Raw genomic sequence first — 22,517 nt, forward strand, 5'->3', positions numbered from 1 at the left:
CTCTCACTCTTTCTCCCTCCCTCTCTCTCTCCCATCCTCCCTCTCTCTCTCTCTCTCTCTCTCTCTCTCTCTCTCTCTCTCTCCCTCCCTCTCTCTCTCTCTCTCTCTCTCTCTCTCTCTCTTTCTCTCTCTCTTTCTCTCTCTCTCAATTCAATTCAATTTCAATTTAAGGGCTTTATTGGCATGGGAAACATATGTTAACATTGCCAAAGCAAGTGAAGTAGATAGTAAACAAAAGTGAAATAAACAATACATATTAACAGTAAACATTACACTCAGAAGTTCCAAAAGAATAAAGACATTTCAAATGTCATATTATGTCTATATACAGTGTTGTAATGATATGCAAATAGTTTAAGTACAAATGGGAAAATAAATAAACATAAATATGGGTTGTATTTAGAATGGTGTTTGTTCTTCACTGGTTGCCCTTTTCTTGTGGCAACAGGTCACAAATCCTGCTGCTGTGATTACACACTGTGGTATTTCACCCAGTAGATAAGGGAGTTTATCAAAATTCGGTTTGTTTTCTAATTGTGTATCTAATATAGTCATACATTTGGCAAGAGGTTAGGAAGTGCAGCTCTCTCTCTCTCGCGCTCCCTCTCTCTCTCTCTCTCTCTCTCTCTCCCTCTCTCTTTCTCCCTCTCTCTCTCCCTCACACTTTCTCTCTCTCTCTCCCGCTCTCTTTCTCCCCTCCCCTCCTCTCTCTCTCTCTCTCTCTCTCTCTCCCTCTCTCTTTCTCCCCTCCTCTCTTTCTCCCCTCCTCTCTCTCTCTCTCTCTCTCTCCCTCTCTCTTTCTTCCCTCCTCTCTCTCCCTCCCTCTTTCTCCCTCTCTCTCGACGGATCAGAGCGTGCAAGGCCTCTCTGTCAGACGTTTTTGAAAATATTGTACTGCCTGAACATTCTCAGTGCGGTGACTAATCAATCATGTTGGTTCCATTTATTGAACCGTTGTTGGTTCAATAAACCACAATGTCATGTCTCTGAGAATCAGCAGAAGGTATTTAGTGGTCTTTCACACCTTCCCTCTTGGCCTGAACTGAACTGGTTTTGTAGAGTCTTCTCAGAGACACATGGCCAGCAGAAACACCTCAGACAGGGAGTGGAATCAAGATTGGGATGAAATGAATAGTTATGATGATGGCGACAATGTCTTCAGTACGACGACGATCTAACATGATGAAAGAAAAGAAAGAGGTGAATAATACTATATGACTATATACACACATTAAATCATGAAAGGTCGCTAGTTCGAATCCCCGAGCCGATAAGCTGAAAAATCTGTTGATGTGCTCTTGAGCAAAGCACTTGTGTCACGATCGTCGTAATGAGTGGACCAAGGCGCAGCGTGAAATGCGTACATCTTTTATTGAGTACTTACACACAGCAACAAAACAACAAAACGAAACGTGAAGTCCTCGGCCATAAACACAAACCTGTCTCTAATTGGGAACCACCCCGGCCAACATAGAAACACATAAACTAGAACAAGAACATAGAAAACGAAACATAGAACCTAACACCCAGAACTAACACATAGAAACTAACACCCTGGCTCAACATATAAAAGTCCCCAGAGCCAGGGCGTGACAACTTGACCCTAATTGCTTATTATTATTATTATTATTATTATTATTATTACCATAGTGAGGTGTTTTGATGGTTACATAATGTGGTAACAGCACAAAACACTGAGGCCTAGTGCAAATAAACCCCAATGTTCTTCTTCTTCTTCTTCTCCTCCTGCAGTGCTGCAGGGGCATAGCTATCTGGAGCCTACCTAGCCTGCAGGCTGGAACCTCCTCTCATCCCCTGTTTTGTTCCACACTAAACTGGTTAAACTGGTGTGGAATGAGACATTTATGTGAGTTTGAGTGGTCAGATGCCTCAGAGAGGTGGGGAGTGAGATAGAGGGAGGGAGGGAGAGAAAGGGGGAGACAGAGAGGGGGAAGAGGGGGGGAGAGAGAGAGAGAAAGTGGGAGACAGACATACATAGAGAGAGAGATGAGGAGAGAGAGGAGGGAGAGAGGGATGGGGTGGGGTGGAAGAGGAGAGGAGAGGAGAGGAGGGAGAGAGAGATGGGGTGGGAGAGGGGAATGGGGGTGGGAGAGGAGAGGAGAGTGTGTGTGTATGAGAGAGAGAGAATATTCAATAATATCCATAATCTAATCTAACTGCCACATCCTTTCTGTCTCCTATAGAGAGTGGACATGAGAACGTCTACATCTGGTATTTCAGGGATTTGGTAGGGACTTCTGAGAACAGAGTGGTATTTCAAAAGCTCTCTGACTCCTACTGGCATTCATACCTTCAAACAGTTTCCCTCCCCCGTATAGCTACTTCATCACCACACCCTAATGTCTTGATCAAACATTTCCATGGAATGGTATTCACCCTCTGATGTATTTGTCTTCTAAATGTCTTCTTAGCGTGCAATCATAGCTTCTCTTTGTGATAAAAGGTCAAAAATACATTGGTGGTTTTTCCATCAGTATTATCTAAGGTTTCTATAGTGATATGTTTCTATAGTGATAGGTTTCTATAGAGCGACCCCGCAGATCTGTTACCTGTGTGTGTGCATGACTTGCTGTGAGCAATCCAGCGATCACTGTTTTCAGTTGAAGAGGAGATAATATCATGATCCACTGTTTTACCTGTTGCCTGCAAGCCTGTCTGAACATGTCTGTTTCACACACACACACACACACATGCGCGCACACACACACTGTGACACACAAACACACACTTTAGTGCCTGTTTCTTAGGGTGTGTGTTGGAACAGATCTGTCTTTCATGCTGAAGCACACACACTCTCTCCCTCTTCCTCCCTCTCTCTGAGTCTGGGTGTACCTTTGCTCCTGTGCTGTTTACCACTACTCCCCCCAGTGTGTGTGTGTGTGTGTGTGTGTGTGAAGAGGACCTCTGTGTTTGGCTGGAACCCTGTCTCTCTCTGGCCGGCCTGCCACGTCAAATAACAGGCTGGAGCCCTGTGTCCTCAGGGATCTGTGAGGACAAACAGCCTGTCTCTAGTCTCTGGACTGAAACAGGACTGAGGAGGACCTTACTGAGCTCAACTGAACTGAAGAGGCTATTGAGGAGATACCACCGATCTGGAGGAAAATGATGGGAAACCCTGCAGTTTGAGTCCTGTGCTGTGGAATCCCCTCAGTGTTTTTTTTAGTCTGTTTTATTTTGATGTACTGTGAACAGTTGGTTGGTTGTTTCGGAATGGAGAGGAGTGGATTTCTGTACAGGGGCAGGTAAGGTATTCAAGTGCTGCCAACGAAATACAGAGAAGCTAAAACTCTTAATTAGTCTCTATACTCCAGCGTTTTAGATTTGATATCAGAAGTTTTATATGAGGCGACAATACAGAATGTCACCTTTTATTTGAGTGTATTTTCATACATATCTGTTTTACCATTTAGAAATGAATGCACTTTGTGTATAGTCCCACCATTTGAAGGTGTCATAAGTATTTGGACAAATTCCTTTATAGTGTTTTAAATATAGATACGTTTAGTATTTTGTACAAAATACATCAAGCTTGTTACTCTCCAAACTTATTGGATGCATTTGCAGTTTGTTTTGGTTGTGTTTCAGATTATTTTGTGCCCAGTAGAAATGAATGGTAAATAATGCTTTGTGTAATTTTGGAGTCACTTTTATTGTAAAACTCATCATTATTCACTTATCATTCATGATGATCTGTAATCATGGTTAAATCTACATGAATGCAGAAGTGTTTAGAAATATATTCTATTCTTATTTACAATAAAGGACTCCAAAATGACACAATACATTATTTACCATTAATTTCTATTGGGTACAACATAATCCGAAATACAACCAAAACAAAACTGCAAATGCCTCCAACAAGTTTGTATAATCACAAGCTTGATGTAGTCATTGCGTGCTAGGAATATGGGACCAAACACTAAACTTTTGACTAAATGTAATACACTGTAAGTGAAAGTTTCACATGTACATAAAGTTCTTTCATTTCTAAATTGTAAACCAGATAGGTATGAAAATACCCTCAAATAAAAGGTGACATTCTGTACTGTCGCCTCATAAAACATTTGATATCAAATCCAAAATGCTGGAGTATAGAGCCAAATTAAAAGTTTTAGCTTCACTGTCCAAATAAATACATAGGGGAGTGAATATATGGACTAAACAGAGTAATGCATAGTTAACTGGTATGTGATGTTTAAAGTAAAACAACCATTTATTTTGACAGTTTGTCCTGGAGCGGTTTGGTGTTTATTTTTGTTTAGAAGGCTTTGTGTTGTTGTGTTGATCTAAAGATAAGGTTATCACACTATATTAGTCAATGTAATCACTCTCATGGGAGAGCAGACACACAGTCTGATCAAATCATCAGTCACATCAGTGTGTCACGTTGTCTAATGATGAGAAGACAGGCGCAGGGATACGGATTAGTGGTTTTATTACTCCACCCAACACATTTACATCTTAGTCATTTAGCAGACGCTCTTATCCAGAGCCACTTACAGTTAGTGAGTGCATACATTTTACACAAACACGTATATAAATATACAAAAGGGATGTAACCCAAGCAAAGAGCAAGGTGTAACCTCTACACAATACACGGGACGAGACCCGTAAACAACCAGAGACACAATACACGGGACGAGACCCGTAAACAACCAGAGCACAATACACGGGACGAGACCCGTAAACAACCAGAGCACAATACACGGGACGAGACCCGTAAACAACCAGAGCACAATACACGGGACGAGACCCGTAAACAACCAGAGCACAATACACGGGACGAGACCCGTAAACAACCAGAACACAATACACAGGACGAGACCCGTAAACAACCAGAGCACAATACACGGGACGAGACCCGTTAACAACCAGAGCACAATACACGGGACGAGACCCATAAACAACCAGAGCACAATACATGGGACGAGACCCGTAAACAACCAGAACACAATACACGGGACGAGACCCGTAAACAACCAGAGCACAATATACGGGACGAGACCCGTAAACAACCAGAGCACAATACACGGGACGAGACCCGTAAACAACCAGAGCACAATACACAGGACGAGACCCGTAAACAACCAGAACACAATACACGGGACGAGACCCGTAAACAACCAGAGCACAATACACGGGACGAGACCCGTAAACAACCAGAGCACAATACACGGGACGAGACCCGTAAACAACCAGAGCACAATACACGGGTCGAGACCCGTAAACAACCAGAACACAATACACGGTACTCATGAGACCAATGGACATGGGACAATAATCGACAAGGACAATGGAGAACAGAGGGCACATATATACACATACTAATCAGGGGGAATGGGAACCAGGTGTGCGTAATGAGACAAGACAGTCCGGGGTTGGTGGTAACGATCCAGGTCAGTGACGCCTAGAAAGCCGGTGACGTAGACCTCCGGAACTGGTGAACGGAATGAGCAGCAGTACCGGGGGGATCCGTGACACAGTGATTGGATGATTCGTTTTATCTACTGGGAATGTTTGTTTCTGGAAGGACTCTGTTTGACGACAAATAGAAACATTTGTGGCAACAATACAAAAAGAAAGAAACTAATTACAGTACTGGGTGTAATCATTATGACATGATTGAAGTGTACTCATTATATTCACCATGTTGATGGCTCAGACTTCCCTGTTGGTCCCCAGGACATGTGTTGATGAGTCAGTCCTTTTTACACTCTGCTCTGTGGGAAGTCCTGCTGTTGTTGTTGTTGCTGTTGTTGTTGTTGTTGTTGTTGTTGTTGTAGTAGTAGTGGCCTGCTGGTTATAATGCTTATTCTACAACACACACACACGCTCAGATGCTGCATATACAAGCATAATTCCAGAGGGTCTCCCCTGTCCTGTCTCTCCACAGTGCTATATATCGAGAGAGAGAGAGAGAGAGAGAGAGAGGTCTGTTTGTGTTTGTGAACAGAGCCCCAGGACCAGCTTGCTTAGGGGACTCTTCTCCAAGTTCATCTCTCTGTAGGTGATGGCTTTGTTATGGAAGGTTTGGGAATCGCTTCCTTTTAAGTGGTTATAGAATTTAACGGCTCTTTTCTGGATTTTGATAATTAGCGGGTATTGGCCTAATTCAGCTCTGCATGCATTATTTTGTGTTTTTCGTTGTACACTGAGGATATTTTTGCAGAATTCTGCATGCAGAGTCTCAATTTGGTGTTTGTCCCATTTTGTGAATTCTTGGTTGGTGAGCGGACCCCAGACCTCACAACAATGGGTTCTATAACTGATTCAAGTATTTTTAGCCAGATCCTAATTGGTATGTCAAATTGTATGTTCCTTTTGATGGCATAGAAGGCCCTTCTTGCCTTGTCTCTCAGATCGTTCACAGCTTTGTGGAAGTTACCTGTGGCGCTGATGTTTAGGCCAAGGTATGTATCGTTTTTTGTGTGCTCTAGGGCAACGGTGTCTAGATGGAATCTGTATTTGTGGTCCTGGCAACTGGACCTTTTTTGGAACACCATTATTTTTGTCTTACTGAGATGTACTGTCAGGGCCTAGGTCTGACAGAATCTGTGCAGAAGATCTAGGTGCTGCTGTAGGCCCTCCTTGGTTGGTGACAGAAGCACCAGATCATCAGCAAACAGTAGACATTTGACTTCAGATTCTAGTAGGTCGGGTGCTGCAGACTGTTCTAGTGCCCTCGCCAATTCGTTGATATATACGTTGAAGTGGGTGGGGCCACAGAGCCCCAGGACAACAACAACAACACAATTAGACCCAACCAAATCATGAGAAAACAAAAAGAGAATTACTTGACACATTGGAAAGAACAAACAAAAAAACTAAACAGAGAGTACACAGTGGCAGAATACCTGACCACTGTGACTGACCCAAACTTAAGGAAAGCTTTGACTATGTACAGACTCAGTGAGCATAGCCTTGCTATTGAGAAAGGCCGCCGTAGGCAGACCTGGCTCTCAAGAGAAGACAGGCTATGTACACACTGCCCACAAAATGAGGTGGAAACAGAGCTGCACTTCCTAACCTCCTGCCAAATGTATGACCATATTAGAGACACATATTTCCCTCAGATTACAGCGATCCACAAAGAATTCGAAAACAAACCCAATTTTGATAAACTCCCTTATCTACTGGGTGAAAAACCACAGTGTGCCATCACAGCTGCAAGATTTCTATGTTTATTTATTTTCCCATTTGTACTTTAACTATTTGCACATTGTTACAACACTGTATATAGACATAATATGACATTTGAAATGTCTTTATTCTTTTGGAACTTCTGAGTGTAATGTTTACTGTTAATATTTATTGTTTATTTCACTTTTGTTTACTATCTACTTCACTTGCTTTGGCAATGTTAACATCTGTTTCCCATGCCAATAAAGCCATTTAATTGAATTCAATTGAATTGAGAGAGAGAGAGAGAGAGAGAGAGCTCTGATATCTCCGACAGCTCTGATATCTCTGACAGCTCTGACAGCTCTGATAGCTCTGATAGCTCTGATAGCTCTGACAGCTCTGACAGCTCTGATAGCTCTGATAGCTCTGATATCTCTGACAGCTCTGACAGCTCTGATAGCTCTGATAGCTCTGATAGCTCTGATATCTCTGATATCTCTGACAGCTCTGATATCTCTGACAGCTCTGACAGCTCTGACAGCTCTGACAGCTCTGACAGATCTGATAGCTCTGATATCTCTGACAGCTCTGATATCTCTGACAGCTCTGACAGCTCTGATAGCTCTGACAGCTCTGACAGCTCTGACAGCTTTGATAGCTCTAATATCTCTGATATCTCTGACAGCTCTGATATCTCTGACAGCTCTGACAGCTCTCCCAGATCTGATAGCTCTGATAGCTCTGACAGCTCTGATAGCTCTGACAGATCTGATAGCTCTGATAGCTCTGACAGCTCTGATAGCTCTGATATCTCTGACAGCTCTGATAGCTCTGATATCTCTGACAGCTCTGATAGCTCTGACAGCTCTGACAGCTCTGACAGCTCTGACAGCTCTGATAGCTCTGACAGCTCTGACAGCTCTGACAGCTTTGATAGCTCTGATATCTCTGATATCTCTGACAGCTCTGATATCTCTGATATCTCTGACAGCTCTGATATCTCTGATATCTCTGACAGCTCTGACAGCTATGACAGCTCTGATAGCTCTGACAGCTATGACAGCTCTGATAGCTCTGACAGCTCTGATAGCTCTGACAGCTCTGATAGCTCCTTAAACCTTGTATTTATGAGTGTGTGGTTTGAAAACCTGACCACTTTAACCAGAGCCTAATAAAAGGTTCTGGTTCTTAGCTATGGCTCTGAGAGTTTTTCCGGACCGCATGACCTGACAAGTCACATCATGTCTTGTGGTCAAGAGATGTGCTCAGGAAAAACTCAGGTCTTTAGTTTAAGGCCAACCCGTTACCTTAGTTACCACCATAGACAGGAAAGACATCAACAGATGATGTTTCAGGAGACATAAAGAGACAGGGTCACAAATGGCACTCTATTCCCTATATACTGCAATGGTCCAAAGTAATGCACTATAAATGGAATAGGGTGCTATTTGGGATGCACCCTGCGTGAATCAGAGGGTCAGGTGATGTGTTGTGGGAGTGGATGGACGGAGTGACTTCAGCCTGTCCTGTCCCTGACCACAGTTAGTTTCCAGCACCACCGTGTGAATAGGAACACTGTATCTCTAACAGGACAGTGACAACGTGTCCACTCCACTGCTCACTGTTCCACATGGTTTAAACTCCATTCATTCACTCTAACATTTTAGTGTTATTTCATTAGTAGGGAGGAGGCACAATACTTGTTCCTGACCACGACCTGACCAGGAAGAATTGCTGGCTCTACTCAGGTCAAACAGTTATAGCTAAACTCATACGTTATGTATGGGAGATTGGGAGTCACACTATTTCCCAGTCTATTGGATGTGCTAACTATGTGAGATAATGGTAGCCTGTGTGTGAGTGTGTGTCTGACTAAAACCTCTCTCCTGTTTCAGGCACTATGCTGGTGATCGGCAGGCCCAGCCCAAGAGTGTAGGACACTTGACTGGTGAGTGGGGATTCACACCGGCTCTGTCATTTAGCACTCACACAATATTTTGTATAGTTTGATTCTCCCTCCCTCCCTCCCTCCCTCCCTCCCAGCCCATACAAGGACATGTTTTGACTATTCAGCTGTCACAAACGTAACAAGTAATGCCTCTGTGAATTACTCTGAGTACAAAAAAGTGTAAATATGTGTTTGAATGTGCCCCCCCCCGCCCCTGTTCCTGTGTGTGCGTGTTTGGCACGGTGCTTGCGTCATTCATATGGGTGTTGTGTAATTTCCCGTACAGTGGCCTGGCCTGTGTACCAGCAGTTAAACTCCAGGCCCAGGTCCAGGACATCTTCTGTAGCCTAGCCGTTACTCCACGCACAGCTTTTTAATCATCTCTAATGAGCTCCTGCCGTGATTTTAAAGAACTGTCAGAAGTTTCAGCTCTGCCAATGGTTCTGTGATTAAGCACCCTGGGTCCTAACCTCCTCAATCTACCCCCCCGCCATTCTATACCCCCCCTTCTCAAGGAATAAAACACACATTATTGTATCCCTGTGTGGTTTCTCTGGGAATATTCCTGGTATTTAGTAGTTTTGAGGAGAAGTTTGGCATCAGGCCTCCTTATGGCCATTTGGAGCAGTTTCAGCTGTATTGGACCCTACCAAGTTAGCTAAGCAGGGCCCAGAGGTGACATAGCCTGCTGTATATATCAAACACCAATAGGGCTTTAATGAGACTGAGCTCGTCACTGTTACTAAGGCCCGGATTCAATCAATCTCAGATAGTGGATTTGCTGGATAGTGTCAACTCACATGCTGTTGTTTCGCAAATCAAAAACGCTTCTAAAAAAGCACTATCCATGCAAATGACTGCCGGTCTCACGGTAATTGACCAATCATTAACAGAAACAGGGTTAGCATCTCCGCTCTTCCAGGCAGACAAGCTGCTGATGTGAATAAATCAATGGAATATTCACCATCACATTAAATACAATGATTTATTAAGTTGTGATAGGCTTACAAACCTAGAAATCAAAACATATGGGCTGCATGATGCGATTTGGGAAAAGTCGCAAAAAAAGGCATGTGCTGTTACTTGTGCTTCCCGCGGAGAGAGAGAGAGAGACAATTGCATTGCTTCTCTGTTTGTGTGGCAAGGAAGTTAGGAGATATCTAATCAATGGAAGATGGTATTCAAATGACAGAATTAAAAGTGAAATGATACAATGCCAAAAGCCAACAGGTAGGCTGCTATTTATAATTTGAATGGAGCTGTTGTTATGTGTAGCTAACTGTAGGACGTGAGAAGCGCAGTAACGTTATGACTAGCCTCAATTAGCCTAGTTAGCGAGCTTCTCTGGGTTTGATGCAGTCAAGACAGGTACTATGTAATCAGATGGGATTATAAATAACTAGCAAGAAGTTAGTTTAGTGCGAATTAACAGCGGTTGCTGTCTCTTTCTCCTTCTCCTTCCTGCTCCGAGCCGCCCGTCTTACTTACACATTCATGCACACACCACACCACACCACACCACACCAACACGGACCCTCCCCCGCTCCCTATAGCCTATAGCTGCTCGCTCTGTGCCTCTCTCTCCCTTTCTCCATAGCTCCGTAGCTTTTCTGCTGCTTCCCTCACTCGGATCGGACTGGACGTGGACCCTGACCGGGTCCGTATGGGACAGGTCTGGTTGTCCTTAGGTCGGTTCGGAACGGGTTTTAAAAATGTATTTATGCATAATGTGTCCGGAGCTTTCCCGTGGCCATTTCGGAATGGGACCTATAACTCCCATCACCATTTGTCCTCATCATTCAGATTATTCAAATTCAATCATGAAGTGTTTAGAGAGTGATTAGAGGGACAATAGAGTGCTGAGTACCAGGCCATTAGCGAGGGCTGTTAGCAAGTTCGGTAGGCTCCCCATCAGCTCCATTCATTTGCACAGTTTTGGATGGGATTACCGTGACCAACTGCGGTCATGCTGGTGTGGCGGTAATACGGTCACAGCAACAACCCTAGGCGTACCCCAATGGTGTGGGCATATGCTGGTCATTTAAAAATATGAATGCGAGTAGACCGCTGATTGGCCAGCTCATCCTCATCTAGACCGCTGATTGGCCAGCTCATCCTCTTCAAGAGAATAACATCATCCTCTATAAGGAAATAACAAGCATTTTTTAAAGGTCTGTTTGAGATACAAGTTTGAGGTGGGATTTTTGAAGTGTTTTTTTTCTCTCCAATTTATGCTTTGGCAACAAATATGAGTATATGATGAGTCAACAACATTATTTGGGTATGAGTTAAAAGAATATGAACTTTTAAAAGTGAGATTGTCACTGGACAGTTACTTTAACTGTTTATTTTTCCTAGATTTTTCGTGTGGTGAGACAGAGAAAGGCCCCCCTCCACCACTCCAGACCCACAGCCTCAGAGAGTTTGAACAGGTAAGGTCTTCCTCTCTCCTCTTCCTATGGTCTGGTTCAGCAACGTTAGTTAGTCTGACACTGTCTGTGTGGTAATCAGCGGAAAGAGGTGTTCAGGCCTGTCTGGGTTGTCTGTTAACATGTCTTTTGGTGTGTTGGTGATGATTATGTGGTAACTCAACCTCTGACTATATGAGTCAAAAATATTCCCGTCTCGTGTAGCTTCCCCCAATCCCCTTATCATCCCTCTCCTCACCCCACCCTGTCTGCATATTGGCCACCTAGACCTGTACCCACACGCAAAAAGTCACTCAGACAGAGACGTGATGTCTGTATGGAAATCTAAATCAAATTATTATTGTGTTTGTTACACTGTGCAGCTGTCGTGTACTATACAGTAAGTGGTGGGTATGGTTGTGGTGGGAGAAGGTTGGTTTCCCTCTCCACTAGTATTGGGTGTGATTGTGGAGGGAGAAGGTTGGTTTCCCTCTCCACTAGTATTGGGTGTGATTGTGGAGGGAGAAGGTTGGTTTCCCTCTCCTCTAGTGGTGGGTATGGTTGTGGTGGGAGAAGGTTGGTTTCCCTCTCCTCTAGTGGTGGGTGTGGTTGTGGTGGGAGAAGGTTGGTTTCCCTCTCCTCTAGTGGTGGGTATGGTTGTGGAGGGAGAAGGTTGGTTTCCCTCTCCTCTAGTGGTGGGTATTGTTGTGGAGGGAGAAGGTTGGTTCCCCTCTCCTCTAGTGGTGGGTATTGTTGTGGAGGGAGAAGGTTGGTTCCCCTCTCTAGTGGTGGGTATTGTTGTGGAGGGAGAAGGTTGGTTTCCCTCTCTAGTGGTGGGTATTGTTGTGGAGGGAGAAGGTTGGTTTCCCTCTCTAGTGGTGGGTATTGTTGTGGAGGGAGAAGGTTGGCTCCCCTCTCCTCTAGTGGTGGGTATTGTTGTGGAGGGAGAAGGTTGGTTTCCCTCTCCTCTAGTGGTGGGTATTGTTGTGGAGGGAGAAGGTTGGTACCCCCCCTCCTCTAGTGGTGGGTATTGTTGTGGAGGGAGAAGGTTGGTTCCCCTCTCCTCTAGTGGTGGGTATTGTTGTGGAGGGAGAAGGTTGGTTCCCCTCTCCTCTAGTGGTGGGTATTGTTGTGGAGGGAGAAGGTTGGTTTCCCTCTCTAGTGGTGGGTATTGTTGTGGAGGGAGAAGGTTGGTTCCCCTCTCCTCTAGTGGTGGGTATTGTTGTGGAGGGAGAAGGTTGGTTCCCCTCTCCTCTAGTGGTGGGTATTGTTGTGGAGGGAGAAGGTTGGTACCCCTCTCCACTAGTGGTGGGTATTGTTGTGGAGGGAGAAGGTTGGTTCCCCTCTCCTCTAGTGGTGGGTATTGTTGTGGAGGGAGAAGGTTGGTTCCCCTCTCCTCTAGTGGTGGGTATTGTTGTGGAGGGAGAAGGTTGGTTTCCCTCTCCTCTAGTGGTGGGTATTGTTGTGGAGGGAGAAGGTTGGTTTCCCTCTCTAGTGGTGGGTATTGTTGTGGAGGGAGAAGGTTGGTTTCCCTCTCCTCTAGTGGTGGGTATTGTTGTGGAGGGAGAAGGTTGGTTCCCCTCTCCTCTAGTGGTGGGTATTGTTGTGGAGGGAGAAGGTTGGTACCCCCCCTCCTCTAGTGGTGGGTATTGTTGTGGTGGGAGAAGGTTGGTTCCCCTCTCCTCTAGTGGTGGGTATTGTTGTGGAGGGAGAAGGTTGGTTCCCCTCTCCTCTAGTGGTGGGTATTGTTGTGGAGGGAGAAGGTTGGTTTCCCTCTCTAGTGGTGGGTATTGTTGTGGAGGGAGAAGGTTGGTTTCCCTCTCCTCTAGTGGTGGGTATTGTTGTGGAGGGAGAAGGTTGGTTCCCCTCTCCTCTAGTGGTGGGTATTGTTGTGGAGGGAGAAGGTTGGTACCCCCCTCCTCTAGTGGTGGGTATTGTTGTGGTGGGAGAAGGTTGGTTCCCCTCTCCTCTAGTGGTGGGTATTGTTGTGGAGGGAGAAGGTTGGTTCCCCTCTCCTCTAGTGGTGGGTATTGTTGTGGAGGGAGAAGGTTGGTTTCCCTCTCTAGTGGTGGGTATTGTTGTGGAGGGAGAAGGTTGGTTTCCCTCTCCTCTAGTGGTGGGTATTGTTGTGGAGGGAGAAGGTTGGTACCCCCCCTCCTCTAGTGGTGGGTATTGTTGTGGAGGGAGAAGGTTGGTTTCCCTCTCCTCTAGTGGTGGGTATTGTTGTGGAGGGAGAAGGTTGGTACCCCCCCTCCTCTAGTGGTGGGTATTGTTGTGGAGGGAGAAGGTTGGTACCCCCCCTCCTCTAGTGGTGGGTATTGTTGTGGAGGGAGAAGGTTGGTTCCCCTCTCCTCTAGTGGTGGGTATTGTTGTGGAGGGAGAAGGTTGGTTCCCCTCTCCTCTAGTGGTGGGTATTGTTGTGGAGGGAGAAGGTTGGTTCACCTCTCCTCTAGTGGTGGGTATTGTTGTGGAGGGAGAAGGTTGGTTTCCCTCTCCTCTAGTGGTGGGTATTGTTGTGGAGGGAGAAGGTTGGTACCCCTCTCCACTAGTGGTGGGTATTGTTGTGGAGGGAGAAGGTTGGTTCCCCTCTCCTCTAGTGGTGGGTATGGTTGTGGTGGGAGAAGGTTGGTTCCCCTCTCCTCTAGTGGTGGGTATGGTTGTGGTGGGAGAAGGTTGGTTCCCCTCTCCTCTAGTGGTGGGTATTGTTGTGGATGGAGAAGGTTTGGGTTCCCCTCTCCTCTAGTGGTGGGTATGGTTGTGGTGGGAGAAGGTTGGTTCCCCTCTCCTCTAGTGGTGGGTATTGTTGTGGAGGGAGAAGGTTGGTTCCCCTCTCCTCTAGTGGTGGGTATGGTTGTGGTGGGAGAAGGTTGGTTCCCCTCTCCTCTAGTGGTGGGTATGGTTGTGGTGGGAGAAGGTTGGTTTCCCTCTCCTCTAGTGGTGGGTATTGTTGTGGTGGGAGAAGGTTGGTTCCCCTCTCCTCTAGTGGTGGGTATGGTTGTGGTGGGAGAAGGTTTGGGTTCCCCCTCCTCTAGTGCTCAGCCAGTGAAATAGGTTCTGGGCTGAGCGCCAGGCTCTGATATAACTCTGGAGGTGCTTGCTTCAATTACCATAGCCCTTAGTGAAGGACTTCAGGGGTGGGAGGGGAGTTTGTGGGGAATGGGTGGTAGTGGGGGCTGGATGGTTGAAGTAGTATGAATATGGAGGGTGCCCGTCTAGCTGTGTCCCCAACCAATCTAGCACAACGCATTGAATCCTGGGAAGTGATGTGGGGGCTGGCTGATCCAGTGTGTTGGCTCTGGAGGTGACGCCGGCTTCCTTTGAAGTCTGTCTGCAGCCTGCGACTGTGACTGGCTGTCTGCTCCGTAGAGCTGCTCCATAGAGGGGAGAGGATGAGTCACACTATGCAGATACAGACCCAGTCACTGGGAGGTGAACTAGGCTAACTCAGTCTCAGGCTAGACACACACTGGTACCGCATTCCAACGGGAAGAGAGAAAAGTAGGGACAGAGAAAAGTGGGGACAAATTTCAGTTCCAGGGATTGTCATTTCCTGAAATAGCCTAGATAGCAAATCCTGTACTATATTCTCTGAGTGGTAAGAATGGATTTTGTATGCCAAGGGTTGTCAAGACGGTTGTCTCCACCGTTGGGGATTTATTTGCATGAATTTTCATATGCAAAATAGTAACCAACGGAAACCACTGATTAATTAAAGCGCCTCCGCTATATCACTCACAGTAACGGCAGATTTAATCTGTTCAAGACACCTCTTTGTCTCAATGTATTTTTATAGATAGGTGGAAGTGCTGTTAACCTCTAGGGGATCAATGTCCCGTATACGGGACGGTTGAGATAACGTGCGCTAATGTGATTAGCATGACTGTTGTAAGTAACAGCAAACTTTCCAGGACATAGACATGTGGGCATAAAGCTTACATTCTTGTTACTCTTACTGCACTGTCCAATTTACAGTAGCTATTACAGTGAAAAGATACCATGCTATTGTTTGAGGAGAGTGCACAACAACAAAAAACTTATCACGGCAACTGGTCTGATACATTCACCTCTGAAGGTAAATAATGTACTTACATTCAGTAATCTTGCTCTGATTTGTCATCCTAAGGGTCCCAGAGATAAAATATAGCATAGTTTTGTTTGATCAAATCTATTTTTATATTGAAATGTAGGAACTGGGTTCTACAGATGGAACCCCTGCTGTCTCTGTCTCCACACCCACCCCACCCGGCCATCTAGATGTGTGAAAGTTAGTGTATAAGCTAATGATCCATCATGTATGACATTCCTGGGAGTGTGTAAACTTAAATTTGGTATTACCATATCATTTTTGTAATTCTCTATAGTTATGTAGTTGAAAATGTATCAATTGAACAATTCGGCACATTTGGGCAGACTTGATACAAAATAGTCCAGTATTGCAACGCTTCGCTGGATCAAACGGAAACTTTGCAAACACACTGCTGCCATCTAGTGGGCAAAATCCAAATTGCGCCTAAACTGCAATATTATATTGTGGCCTTTCTCTTGCATTTCAAAGATGATGGAACAAAACAAATAATAGAAAACGCATGTTTTTAGGTTTGTCTTATCTTTTACCAGATCTAATGTGTTATATTCTCCTACATTAATTTCACATTTCCACAAACTTTTTTTAGTTTAACTTTTTTTAAAAGTTATTTAGCAGACGCTATTATCCAGAGCGATTTACAGTTAGTGAGTGCATACATTTTACATACAGGGGTTCAAAGTGTTTCCTTTCAAATGGTATCAATAATATGCATATCCTTGCTTCAGGTCCTGAGCTACAGGCAGTTAGATTTGGGTATGTCATTTTAGGCAAAAATTGAAAAAAAGGGTCCGATCCTTAAGAGGTTTTAATATGACAGTATCTCTGGCCAACTGAATGGGATTTCTTTCCGGTAAACTCACAGTGGAGCAACAGACTAGAGCTGCTGTCTTAGTGTGGCAGTCTTAAATTGATCCAGGTTACAGAACGGTGTGTCTTCAATGCGTGCATACGTTTGTCCTCTTTCCACATTTGTGTCAGTTTAAAGATTCAATCTTCCCTCCACTAGCTCAAAGAAACCTGAACCTGCCAGACTACCATTTAACTGTCAAACATCGCTGAACTGCAATCCTGAGGTTTCAAGGGGAAAAAGTCAGAAAATAAAAATACCCTTTCTCAAATAGCCTTTATTAGTCCATTTGAGAAATTGAAAGCATATGCCTGCCTATAAATGTGAATTCAAACCGACCACAGAAACACTTCAATTGATAATAAGAGGGGGGGTTGGGTATAATTTAGGCCATTAAAACCTCAGGACAAATTACAATTGCTAATCTGTTATTTTGCCCTTAGTCTGAGAGTGCCATACTCCAATGCCACATTCTCTGAAAGGTCTGTCAAGGTACAATTACTGGAGAGTGGTGTGGCAGTCATATACAGTCTGTCTACCATACATCCACAGAAACCCACCCAGAGAGACCTACCTACCCACCTCTCTCTCTCTCTCTCTCTCTCTCTCTCTCTCTCTCTCTCTCTCTCTCTCTCTCTCTCTCTCTCTCTCTCTCTCTCTCTCTCTCTCTCTCTCTCTCTCTCTCTCTCTCTCTCTCTCACGCTCTCTCTTTTTTTTCTCTGTGTCTCTCTTGCTGTAGTTTTTGAAAATAGGTCAGTGTTCTCTGTGACTAGCTAGCTAGCGCACGGCTCATATCAGCCCCCAAGCTGTTGGATGGTAACCCATTGCTTCGTGAAGCCTGTTCCTCCAGTTTAGCTGCTCATTATAATGCTGTAAAGTGACACACTGTAATACTGTAACAGTACCATAGTAATACTGTTGTTATAACATAGATCAGGAAGGAGATACATTCTCACTGATTATATTATCGACCTAAAGCACAACTCTCTGGTTCGAATGGCCAAAACCTTGACTGTTACCAGGAGGGGATGCATCCGGAATTAGTAGGTTGTTTCTGCTTGAAGGGTTATTGTTTAGTAGACAGTATGAATGTTATGAGTGACCTTCATAGTTACAGTATACAACTGATTACATGATTATGAGTAGTTATTTTAACCCGATCTTGAATGACAATGGAAATTAAAGAAAATAAATTATCTTTAGTAGTGTAGGGTTAGTAGGATTAGTAATGTATTAATGCCATGGTGTCTGTCTGTGTCCTGATTGACCAGACCACCCTCTAAGTCATCCCACCACTACAGTCTACAGTAAGCTACAGTTGAAGTCGGAAGTTTACATACACTTAGGTTGGAGTCATTAAAACTCGTTTTTTCAACCACTCCACACATTTCTTGTTAACAAACTATAGTTTTGGCAAGTCGGTTAGGACATCTACTCTGTGCATGTAATTTTTCCAACAATTGTTTACAGACAGATTATTTCACTTATAATTCACTGTATCACAATTCCAGTGGGTCAGAAGTTTACATACACTAAGTTGACTGTGCCTTTAAATAGCTTGGACATTTCCAGAAAATGATGTCATGGCTTTAGAAGCTTCTGATGATAGGCTAATTGACATAATTTGAGTCAATTGGAGGTGTACCTGTGGATGTATTTCAAGGCCTACCTTCAAACTCAGTGCCTCTTTGCTTGACATCATGGGAAAATCAAAAGAAATCAGCCAAGACCTCAGAAAAAAAATTGTAGACCTCCACAAGTCTGGTTCATCCTTGGGAGCAATTTCCAAACGCCTGAAGGTACCACGTTCATCTGTACAAACAATAGTACGCAAGTATAAACACCAAGGAACCACGCAGCTGTCATACCGCTCAGGAAGGAGACGCGTTCTGTCTCCTAGAGATGAACGTACTTTGGTGCGAAAACTGCAAATCAATCCCAGAACAACAGCAAAGGACCTTGTGAAGATGCTGGAGGAACAGGTACAAAAGTATCTATATCCACAGGAAATCGAGTCCTATATCGACATAGCCTGAAAGGTCGCTCAGCAAGGAAGAAGCCACTGCTCCAAAACCACCATAAAAAAGCCAGACTACGGTTTGCAACTGCACATGGGGACAAAGATCATACTTTTTGGATAAATGTCCTCTGGTCTGATGAAACAAAAATAGAACTGTGTGGCCATAATGACCATCGTTATGTTTGGAGGAAAAAGGGGGTTGCTTGCAAGCCGAAGAACACCATCCCAACCGTGAAGCACGGGGGTGGCAGCATCATGCTGTGGGGGTGCTTTGCTGCAGGAGGGACTGGTGCACTTCACAAAATAGATGGCATCATGAGGAAGGAAAATTATGTGGCTATATTGAAGCAACATCTCAAGACATCAGTCAGGAAGTTAAAGCTTGGTCGCAAATGGGTCTTCCAAATGGACAATGACCCCAAGCATACTTCCAAAGTTGTGGCAAAATGGCTTAAGGACAACAAAGTCAAGGTATTGGAGTAGCCATCACAAAGCCCTGACCTCAATCCTATAGAAAACTGGTGGGCAGAACTGAAAAAGCGTGTGCGAGCAAGGAGGCCTACAAACCTGACTCAGTTACACCAGCTCTGTCAGGAGGAATGGGCCAAAATTCACCCAATTTATTGTGGGAAGCTTGTGGAAGGCTACCCGAAACGTTTGACCCAAGTTAAACAATTTAAAGACAATGCTACCAAATACTAATTGAGTGTATGTAAACTTCTGACCCACTGGGAATGTGATGAAATATATAAAAGCTGAAATAAATCATTCTCTCTACTATTATTCTGACATTTCACATTCTTAAAATAAAGTGGTGATCCTAACTGACCTAAGACAGGGAATTTTTACTAGGATTAAATGTCAGGAATTGTGAAAAACTGAGTTTAAATGTATTTGGCTAAGGTGTATGTAAACTTCCGACTTCAACTGTATGTATGCCTTCATTTAAACATCAATGTGTATCTCAGCCCTGGTTGCCCTTGGTAACTGGTGTTTATAGGACAGATGGATCATGTTTCTCCTGAGCAGCAGTAACAGCAACAGCACTCTGGCTGAGTGGCAAAGGATCAATACCTTGAGACTATACCTCACCTTCCTGCTGATCTGGTCTGGTACCACATCCTCTCTCTAAGGATAGTTAGCTCTCTTCTCTACACACACACACACACACATACACACATACACACACACACACACACACACACACACACACACACACACACACACACACACACACACACACACACAGCAGGGAGAGAGAGAGAGAAAGGCAGAGAGAGAAAGAGAGAGAAAGGCAGAGAGAGAGAGAGAAAGGCAGAGAGAGAGAGAAAGGCAGAGAGAGAGAAAGGCAGAGAGAGAGAGAAAGGCAGAGAGAGAGAGAGAGAGAGAGAAAGGCTGAGAGAGAGAGAAAGGCAGAGAGAGAGAGAGAAAGGCAGAGAGAGAGAGAGAGAGGCAGAGAGAGAGAGAGGCAGAGAGAGAGAGAGAGAGAGGCAGAGAGAGAGAGAGAGAGAGAGAGAGAGAGAGAGGCAGAGAGAGAGGCAGAGAGAGAGAGAGGCAGAGAGAGAGAGAGAGAGGCAGAGAGAGAGAGAGAGAGAGAGAGAGAAAGGCGAGAGAGAGAGAGAGAGGCAGAGAGAGAGAGAGGCAGAGAGAGAGAGAGAGAGAGAGGCAGAGAGAGAGAGAGAGAGAGAGAGAGAGAGAGGCAGAGAGAGAGAGAGAGAGAGAGAAAGGCTGATAGAGAGAGAAAGAGAGAGAGAAAGGCTGAGAGAGAGAGAAAGAGAGAGAGTAAGGCTGAGAGAGAGAAAGGCTGAGAGAGAGAGAGAGAGAGAGAGAGGCAGGCTGTCAGTCATGGAGGATAACTGTTGATTTGCATTAATCTGCCTCCTCACTCCGATAATGGAGTGGTAATGGAAGAGGACATAACTGTTGTTTAACTGTTACTGAAATAGAAACTCAGCTCTGGTTGTAAAATGTTGATCCTGAATACCTGTGTGCTGTAAAGCTGTCCCAATCACTCTGATAAGGATTGGCGTGTCTTGTTAATTTGTTGTTCAGTGTTTATTGTGTTGTTGTTGTGTTGTTGTTGTTCTGTACCTTGTGTTGTTGTTGTGTTGTTGTTGTGTACCTTGTGTTGTTGTTGTGTTCATTATGTTGTTGTTGTGTTATTGGTGTTGTGTACCTTTATGTTGTGGTTGTGTTGTCCTATACCCTGTCTATCCTGTTACAGACAGGACATCAGCTTTACAATAGCTGTAGGTACAGCACCACACAATGTGTTTGTGTCACCAAGACCGTGTTTTTGTGTGTGTGTTTTTTTTTTCAAACTCAGAGAGAGGATATTTATGTTGTACATTTCAACATATCCCTCATATGGAAATGATTACAAACTAAAAAAAAATGAAAAATATATACATGTATTTTTTTGAATCGCTCTGGTGGCTGGCTGGAGCCTGTAATTACTGTACAGTAACGTTAACCTCCTTTACCAGGGTTAGAGAGACAGAAAATCACATAGCCTACACAGTAAAGTCAGCCTGACCAATCAGTATAGCACACTCAATATATCCCACTGGGCACACAACGTCATTTCAACGTGGATAATTGGGTAATATTTGGTTGAGACGTTGATCAATGAGATTACAACCTATTTTCACCCACTCAAAAAGACATCCAAAAGTTAGTTGAATTTCCAATGTGTTATCACTATGTGTTCAACCATCTAAAAGCACAGCAAAGTTCAAAATGGGAATACAATGTCAGATATTTAGTATATACAACAACTTAATGTGTTATCCCTGTTCTTCATCTAATATCAGAACCAAATTACCTGGATTGCAGTTGAGATTACATTAAAAGTACATTGTGCAAGTGATCAGTGCTGTTTGAGATTCTGACAGATTATTACAGCAAAAGATCTCCACAGACCTGCGACCTTTGCATGCTTTCTTGAACATGCACACTTTATATTATTACATAAGAAGAAATGTATAGTTATAGTAACCTCAAAATGTGGCCATGGATTTGTAACTCATTTGAATAAATACTGTTACATTAGTTTGTAAAATAGCCTTAACTTTAAGCTATTTACTGTATTACAAAAGTAATTTTGAATTGTGTTCAGTTGACAACGCAACGAAATATCAACATCTAAAGGATATCTAATGCTTGGATAGTTTCATCTGAGCCACTAACTTAATCCCATTCTTTAACTACAATTTTTGGTTGAGTTGAAGACGTGAATACAACATATAATTTGTTAACTTATCAACAAGTTCACAGGCTATTTATTGTATTTCAAAAGTTATAATGAATTGTGTTTGGTTGTCAACACAACCAAATATCAACATTTGAAGGAGATGTATCTTCTGCTTGTATAATTCCATCTGTGCACTGACTTAGTCTGGCTTTAATTCTGGTTTGTCTACAAATTAATAATTCATATGTTGGATTCACATCTCCATCTCAACCAAAAATCTAAGTTATAGAATAGGACTAAATCAAATCAAACTTTAAAGGCACTTTACATTAAGTTTGATTTGATTTAGTCTTATTCTTTACTTAGAGTTTTGGTTGAGATGGAGACGTGAATCTAACGCCCCCTGCCATGCCCACCACCTAAGTCCCTTTTTGATCCATAAAAAAACCCTTGTCTATTTTTTGTTGAATTCTGCGTTGAATACAAACAATTGCTGTTCTTTACTTTGCAAATGCTATATAGGCTTAAATAGCATAATTAATGATTGATCAATTATGGTCACATTTAGTTTGCTCTGTTAAGACTTCGATAGCAACATTGAATCTATTTCGTTAGAGATCTCTCAACAGTCATTGTCACGATAGCATAATGGTAGTAGTCAGTGACAAACATCATAGCTAAACTGGGCTTGGTTAAAATCTTGAATGGGAAACCAAAGGGTAGCTGTAGATAGATAGATTCTCCAGTAGGAGGTGCTGCTCAACCTTTTGTTTTTTTCTGATAGTGGAAATAATGTGGAAAATCTGACGTTGTTTTAAAGGCACAAGTTCAACATATTTTATACAAGGTTTGGCCATGTTGAAATTTGGTT

At 43.7% G+C, this 22,517-nt stretch overlaps 1 long non-coding RNA gene across 2 annotated transcripts in view; it reads left to right on the forward strand.

The window, feature by feature from the left end:
* The window catches only part of LOC123481492, a 30,275-nt gene extending 18,462 nt beyond the window's left edge, over positions 1 to 11,813 (forward strand). Inside the window, exons 1-3 of one of the 2 annotated variants that reach the window (XR_006657165.1) lie at positions 2,860 to 3,263; positions 9,039 to 9,091; positions 11,450 to 11,813. This is a non-coding gene — a long non-coding RNA (uncharacterized LOC123481492). Of the gene's footprint in view, positions 1 to 2,859; positions 3,264 to 9,038; positions 9,092 to 11,449 lie in introns of those variants that run through there. The other variant, XR_006657166.1, reaches the window with a different exon arrangement.
* The last annotated feature ends 10,704 nt before the right edge of the window (positions 11,814 to 22,517 follow it).

The sequence above is a fragment of the Coregonus clupeaformis genome, chromosome 20 (assembly GCF_020615455.1).
Source record: "Coregonus clupeaformis isolate EN_2021a chromosome 20, ASM2061545v1, whole genome shotgun sequence".
NCBI classification, from domain to species: domain Eukaryota; kingdom Metazoa; phylum Chordata; class Actinopteri; order Salmoniformes; family Salmonidae; genus Coregonus; species Coregonus clupeaformis.